This window comes from Budorcas taxicolor, chromosome 14, assembly GCF_023091745.1.
Source record: "Budorcas taxicolor isolate Tak-1 chromosome 14, Takin1.1, whole genome shotgun sequence".
Lineage (NCBI taxonomy): Eukaryota > Metazoa > Chordata > Mammalia > Artiodactyla > Bovidae > Budorcas > Budorcas taxicolor.
In genome coordinates this window covers 48,797,268-48,805,001 of record NC_068923.1, presented here as the reverse complement: position 1 = coordinate 48,805,001, position 7,734 = coordinate 48,797,268, and positions in this window count along the sequence as shown.

Below are 7,734 nucleotides of genomic sequence, written 5' to 3'. Positions count from 1 at the left end.
CATCTTTCTTTGCAAGCATTTGTCTCTCCCCATATTTCAGGGTGGTTGTTCACCCTGAAATCTCAATTCTTTCACAGGTTCAAATATCATTAATTTCCACTTGTCAGGTTTTTTCCCCCTTGTTGTCCATGTAGAAGTGATAGTCTTTTTAGCACTCTTCATTTCTAAATTGAAGAAAGAAGTCTTTTCTACAAAGAGGCAATTTGACCCATTCCACATATTGCTCATAAGACAGTGAACAGACAAACGGCCTACAAGTGTTTAAAAGAAAAAAACCTAGTTTCCAATTCCTGCCGTGTAATTAATTAGCCAGGAGTGTCACTTCAAACAAGAAAAATGGACTGATAAGACTTATTAGACTCATCACTCCAAAAGGATCAAGTGGTATAACTATGTGAAAGTGATCTGAAAGGATTTTTAAAAGACATGGGATAAATGCAAAGTATAAGCTTATATTTTATTCTTTAGTTGAAGGCTGTATGATAAAAATAAAATAGGTGTTTTATATCTGGCCACATAAAGATTTAGATCAATTCAGTCACATTTAATGAGCACCTACTACATGCCAAATTCTGTTCTAGTCATTTCTATATCTGGGGAATGAAAAAGACACAATCTGCACCCTTAAGGAGTTTTTAGTCCAGTGAAGAAGATAAATTATGTTTAATTTGACTCAACAATTTAATTATAAATATCTGAAACTAACATCGGTCCATTCTTGGAAGAAAATTGAGTAACAATATACAAGTGAAAACAATTTTTTTTACAATTAAATTAGTCTAGAATTAGTATACTGTTTTAAATTAGGGAAAAAATGACAACTGATTTTCTCTCAAAATATCACCCTGATTAAAACTTCATTAAGTATGTGAGAATTCTTCTTAAAACTAAAGAAATATTTCACTCTTTAAGCAATTAATTTGTAATTCAGATATTGCAGTAGCATGCTTTAAAGAGTTAAAAATTTTCATCACCAGGAAAATTACATTAATAATACTTTATTTTTAAACAGAAATAACATTTTTATGTATTGCTTAGATAGTTTCTTAAACGATTTACTCTTTTTTTCCATTAGGTCATTTATAATTAAGGGGTTCCTAAGCTGAACAGTTAGATGCAAAAACATGTGTTCAAAGTTGAGACAGAAATGGCAAATGGCCACATTCTTAAGATCATGTAATTGAATGAATTAGGGAATTCAATACCTCAGCAGATGACAAGTTCAAGGATGACCCTGTTTTAGCTAAAGCTAAGTTGGAACACATGAAACCATCTGATTTTGAGTTTTCATGTGAATCATTTTGGAGCACAAGGATTAATGAATGTATGAGAATGTGTGCTTGGATTAGAATGCATTCCTACAGAATGAGAATAAGAAATATGAGAAATATTAAACAGAAACAAATACAGCATTGTTAATTTCTTACGATGTGACTTCAGAGGTGGGTTACTTTCCCACAATGCACCTGCATGCAAAAGATAACTGTAAACAGTATGATTCTGTTCAGAGCTTGTTCACAAGCCACCATCAACTTGGCTCAGTCCTCTTTACACACTACTAGGTTTGTCTTCTGGAACTAATAAGATTAAAAATTCAAATCTGCTTATGCTTTTGGCTAAACAGTAGAATGATCTAAAAACAGATATATATCAGTATCTATACATATGCTGATACATAAGATTATGAGTTGGAAGGCACATTTTGAGAGCATTTCTGATAATCAAAAATGTTTGAAAGTAAATCAACTGTATAATTTAAAACTCAGTTGGTATATGGAAAAATTCTGTCTTCAATTCATGTGAATTATTTCATCAAACATAACAAAAGGGACTTCCCTGGTGGTACAATCATTAAGACTCCTAGCTTCCAATGCAGGGCGAGCAGGTTCGATCCCTGGTTGGGGAACTAAGATTCCACATGCCACGTAGTGCAGCCAAAAGAGTTAAAATAAGATAAAATAACAGAGAATGAGCTAAATAGTTAATATAATTCATTCAGACCTTGCTCTGTTTATAACAAAGGCAAGTCAAAGGCCTGTGAGAACTGTGAACTTCTCAACAGTTCAGGGTCAATATGAACAAGGGTACCAGCTGTTCCATTAGATAATGTCTTGGATAAAGTCGCTCTTGAATGAAAATTTACACACTTCGTAATAACAAGGCATCGCCACTGAAATGAAAAAAAAAAAAAAGATGATGACAAATATCTGAGATAGTCCAGAAATGAATTCTTTTCCATGACCAAATTTATTTTCTAAGCCAAGAAAGAAATAATTAGCATTTTGCCAAACTATGCTTTCGTGGTGGTTTAGAAATTAATAATACAGTATGAGTACAATGAGAACACATATTCAAAGTGAGAAAGCAGTTTACTGTGATCTTACTTCCCACTTTCAAGAGAAATAAAAATGAATGAACAGCTACTTTTAACTTTCATAACTACTGAACAATAACTCAAAAAATTAGGACATGCAATGCACAAATGATGCTGGAGTTGTTTTTTATTCCTTCTCCTACAAGTGTCATTCTTTCATCTTCCAAATACCAGTTGGCTTGTGGGATCTTAGTTCCCCAACCAGGGAGTGAACCCAGGCCTCAGCAGTGAAAGCACTGAGTCCTAACCACTGGACCTCAAGAGAATTACTTTGATAAATTTATGATGGTAGCTGCTCTTGAGGTTGTAATGAAATTTAAAGAAAATACTTTATTTGTGCTGCCAAAATATGCTTACCAGTCAAAATGGTTAGCTATATAAATGAGAGGTTGCTTTAGATTTCATTTTTATATTGACGGTTTTCTTTTTAGATAGCACAAAATCACAGAACAGTTTGCTAAATTTTCTTCATCCAAGTCATAATGATTTCTGGGAATTGAGCAGCAGTGTTGAAGATTTGCTTAATAGTAAATCATGTTCTTTATTGCAACTGTGGCTTTACAATGATTTGAGTTATGCTGGGATTCTGTTCTAGACAATTTGAAATCAAACAGGAGAATGTTAATTTCTTACAACCAAGACATCTCATACCACAATATGATACGCATGGCTGCTATACAGTAATAGCCGAGCAACATTTTTTAAGCTGAGAGCAGTTAGTGTTCTTTTTCAAGGCAGATGTTTTCCAGATTTGCTATTGTCACTCATTAAGAAAGTAAGAAGTCTGTGAATTATGATAATGTGAGGTATGATATTGTGCATAAAATCTCATCCATAAAACACCACAGATTTTTCTCAGCTAATTCTTTCCTCTGCTTGCTTTAATTGGTTCAGTGTGACTGTTGGTTTCCATTAGTCTAGAAATACTTATTTTGTCTGTGTGATAAAATGTAACCAAACAGAAAATAGGTAGGCGGTAAATATGCTGATGAAATGGAAAGAGGGTAGATATTTTAGTTAGCAGGACTTATATATTCAAAAATTATGCTGTTTTAAAGTAATTGTGAAAAAAATATTTTGGGTATTTTATGAGACCTATTTAGCACATATTGAATTTGGGGAACAATGTGCATACTTTGCAGGAATTCAAAGCAATGTACAAATATTATCCAATGAACGTTTCCATGTAAGATAATGGAGGAGACCTTACTGTGGCTGTAGTTTACTGGAGTAAACACAGTTCACATAGTGAAAATGAAGCCCTAAATGAAACAGAGCAATGAAAAGAGCAAAGGCTGGGATTTTTTTATCACTCCTATAAATTGAGTTTAATGCCTAAATTATCAGAAAAATACTGTGGTCATAATACCAAAAAAGAGACTATAATTTTCAATCTAACATATACTTTCTTAAAGCTATCTCCTTACCTAGAGTGATCTTCAAATGTGAAATAGGGTAGATGAGATATGTAACGTCTTGGTTAAATAACTACTGTTGACCTGATTGACATTACCATCAATTTAAAAAGTGTATTTATCATCTTTCTTTCATTTCTTCTAAATGTTTGAATAGAAATATCTTCATTTAAAAAGTTGAGATTTTTAATAACTACTATTAAAAATATATTTTTTAAAAAGTTGATTGTCTCTATAGGGGTCATTAGTGGTGAGAGAGGTTTCTGTTTTCCCACAGAAGTGGCTCATGGTATCCGTGCAGGGCTCCCAGCTGGCCTGCTCCTCAGAACTGAATTTGCAAACCCACATTCCAGATTGACTCAGTACTGCAACATGAGATGCCTTAAAGAAGTAAAAACACAAATAGCTTAAGAGATGATCAGTGGAAATACAATGATGGCTTTTTCACAAAACTTAAACAAGAAGCCTTTAAAAGGGACTACTTTTCTCAAACAACTCAAAAATTATGGCCAGATTCATATACTACTCATGGCACTTGAACAATTTTATGCAAAGCACTGAACAAAATATTAAGCCTTCTAGTACAGAAGATTCATAATTCAGTAATGACACCCCTTCCACATAACTTACAGCAGTAGCACTTAGGAATTCATATACCAAATACAAACTCACAGACTCAGCTATGGCTGTAACTATATTGGCTCCAAGTTTAGCAATTCCAAGTATGAGTATTATGCGTGTCTCTTCTCTTTTCCCATTATACTAAAACCATAAAATTTATTTCCACCCAGGCAGCCAGCATGCAGATCCAATTTATTATGATTATAATGACACAAGAGGAGGGAGGACAATGGATCAAGAGGAAGGAACTTCACCAATGCAGAACCACCTCTCTGCACTGATGTCAACACCAAGGGAATTCTGAGGCTGACTGGGTATCCCAGATGTCATGGATGAGATTTCTACACAGATGAACTGTTGAGCTCTTAACTAGATTTTCTAATGCCCTTCAATGATACTGCTTGGCTAAACTGTACTCAGCCTTGATCTGAATCAAGTTTGTGGCAAGGGCTTGAGAGTCCCATGTTGAAAGGGAAGTGTAGTCCTGCAGAAAGATGCTGGACTTACTACCTTTAGATGACACTGTTTCTCTATAAAACAAATGATTCTTGCCTCAGGTAGATTAACTTTGTTGGTGCTGCGCCAAGTCTCATCAGTCATGTCTAACTCTTTGCAACCCGATGGACTGAAGCCCTCCAGGCTCTTCTGTCCATGGGGTTCTCCAGGCAAGAATACTGCTGTGGGTTGCCAGTTTCTTCTCCAGGGGGATCTTTCCGACCCAGGGATCAAACCCATGTCTCTCATGTCTCCTGCATTGGCAGGCAGGTTCTTTACCTTTAGTGCCACCTGGGAAGCCCAATGTTATTGATAACAACCTCCAATTAGGTAGGCTCTGGAACCGAGAAGCAGCTGGAGTTCGTGAATTAGTTTTTGACCACCCAGAATGCCTCCACACAGTGAAAGGTAACAGATGGAGACAAAATCTCAGCACATTTAACAACCAGTAACAACTGAAAGACTTCTGGCTGTTGTTTAGTTGCTAAGTCATGCCTGACTCTTTGCGACCCTATGGACTGTAGCCCACCAGGCTCCTCTGTCCATGGGATTTTCCAGGCAAGAATAGTGGAGTGGGTTCCCATTTCCTTCTCTAGGAGATCCTCCCAAACCAGGGATCAAACCTGCATCTTTTGCACTGGCAGGCATTGATGGCGAATTCTTTACGGCTGAGTCAGCAAGGGAGAAACTCTACTCTTAGCCAAATGAGAATTTCTATCATCAAAAGATAAATTTCTGTAAAGCAATCCAACTACAATTCACTGAGTAACTACTATGAATCTGGCTTTCTCCTAGGGTGCATAAGTGCTAAGTTACTTCAGTCATGTTTGACTCTTTGGGACCCTTTGGACTGTAGCCCACCAGGCTCCTCTGTCCATGGGATTCTCCAGGCAAGAATATTGGCATGGATTGACATGCTCTCCTCCAGGAGATCTTCCCAACCAAGGGATCAAACCTGAGTTTCTTATGTCTCCTGCATTGGCAGGCAGGTTCTTTATAACACTAGTGCCACTTGGAAGCCCATCTTAGAATACTTCACACAAATTATTTCACATGATTGTCAAAAGTCTTTGAGAAAGAATATATTACCCCCTATTTTACAAATTGAGGCTAAGTAGAGTGAATTTAACTCAGATGACCATTATATCTACTACTGTGGACAGGAATCCCTTAGAAGAAATGGAGTAGCCATGATGGTCAACAAAAGAGTCCGAAATGCAGTACTTGGATACAATCTCAAAAATGACAGAATGATCTCTGTTCGTTTCCAAGGCAACCCATTCAGTGTCACCATAATCCAAGCCTATGCCCCAACCAGTAACAGTGAAGAAGCTGAAGTTGAATGGTTCTATAAAGACCTACAGGACCTTTTAGAAGTAACACCCGGAAAAGATGTCCTTTTCATTACAGGGGATTGGAATGCGAAAGTAGGAAGTCAAGAAACACCTGGAGTAACAGGCAAATTTGGCCTTGGAGTACGGAATGAAGCAGGGCAAACGCTAATAGAATTTTGCCAAGAGAACGCACTGGTCATAGCAAACACCCTCTTCCAACAACACAAGAGAAGACTCTGCACATGGACATCTCCAGATGGTCAACACTGAAATCAGACTGATTATACTCATTGCAGCCAAAGATGAACAAGCTCTATACAGTCAACAAAAACAAGACCAGGAGCTGACTGTGGCTCAGATCATGAACTCCTTATTGCCAAATTCAGAATTAAATTGAAGAAAGTGGGGAAAACCACTAGACCGTTCAGGTATGACCTAAATCAAATTCCTTATGATTATACAGTGGAAGTGAGAAGTAGATTTAAGGGACTAGATCTGATAGACAGAGTGCCTGATGAACTATGGACTGAGGTTCCTGACATTGTACAGGAGACAGGGATCAAGACCATCCCCATGGAAAAGAAATGTAAAAAAGCAAAATGGCTGTCTGGGGAGGGCTTACAAATAACTGAAAAGAAGAGAAGCGAAAAGCCAAGGAGAAAAGGAAAGATATAAGCATCTGAATGCAGAGTTCCAAAGTATAGATAGGAGAGATAAGAAAGCCTGCCTTAGCGATCAATACAAAGAAATAGAGGAAAACAATAGAATGGGAAAGACTAGAGATCTCTTCAAGAAAATTAGAGATACCAAAGGAACATGTCATGCAAAGATGGGTTCAATAAAGGACAGAAATGATATGGACCTAACAGAAGCAGAAGATATTATGAAGAGGTGGCAAGAATACACAGAAGAACTGTACAAAAAAGATCCTCATGACCCAGGTAATCACAATGGTGTGATCACTCACCTAGAGCCAGACATCCTAGAATGTGAAGTCAAGTGGGCCTTAGAAAAGCATCACTATGAACACAGCTAGTGGAGGTGATGGAATTCAGTTTGAGCTATTTCAAATCCTGAAAGATGATGCTGTGAAAGTGCTGCACTCAATATGCCAACAAATTTGGAAAACTCAGCAGTGGCCACAGGACCAGAAAAGGTCAGTTTTCATTCCAGTCCCAAAGAAAGGCAATGCCAAAGAATGCTCACACTACCACACAACTGCACTCATCTCCCATGCTAGTAAAGTAATGCTCAAAATTCTCCAAGCCAGGCTTCAGCAATACATGAACTGTGAACTCCCTGATGTTCAAGCTGGTTTTAGAAAAGGCAGAGGAACCAGAGATCAAATTGCCAACATCCACTGGATCATGGAAAAAGCAAGAGAGTTCCAGAAAAGCATCTATTTCTGCTTTATTGACTATGCCAAAGACTTTGACTGTCTGTATCACAATAAACTGTGGAAAATTCTGAGAGAGATGGGAATACCAGAGCACCT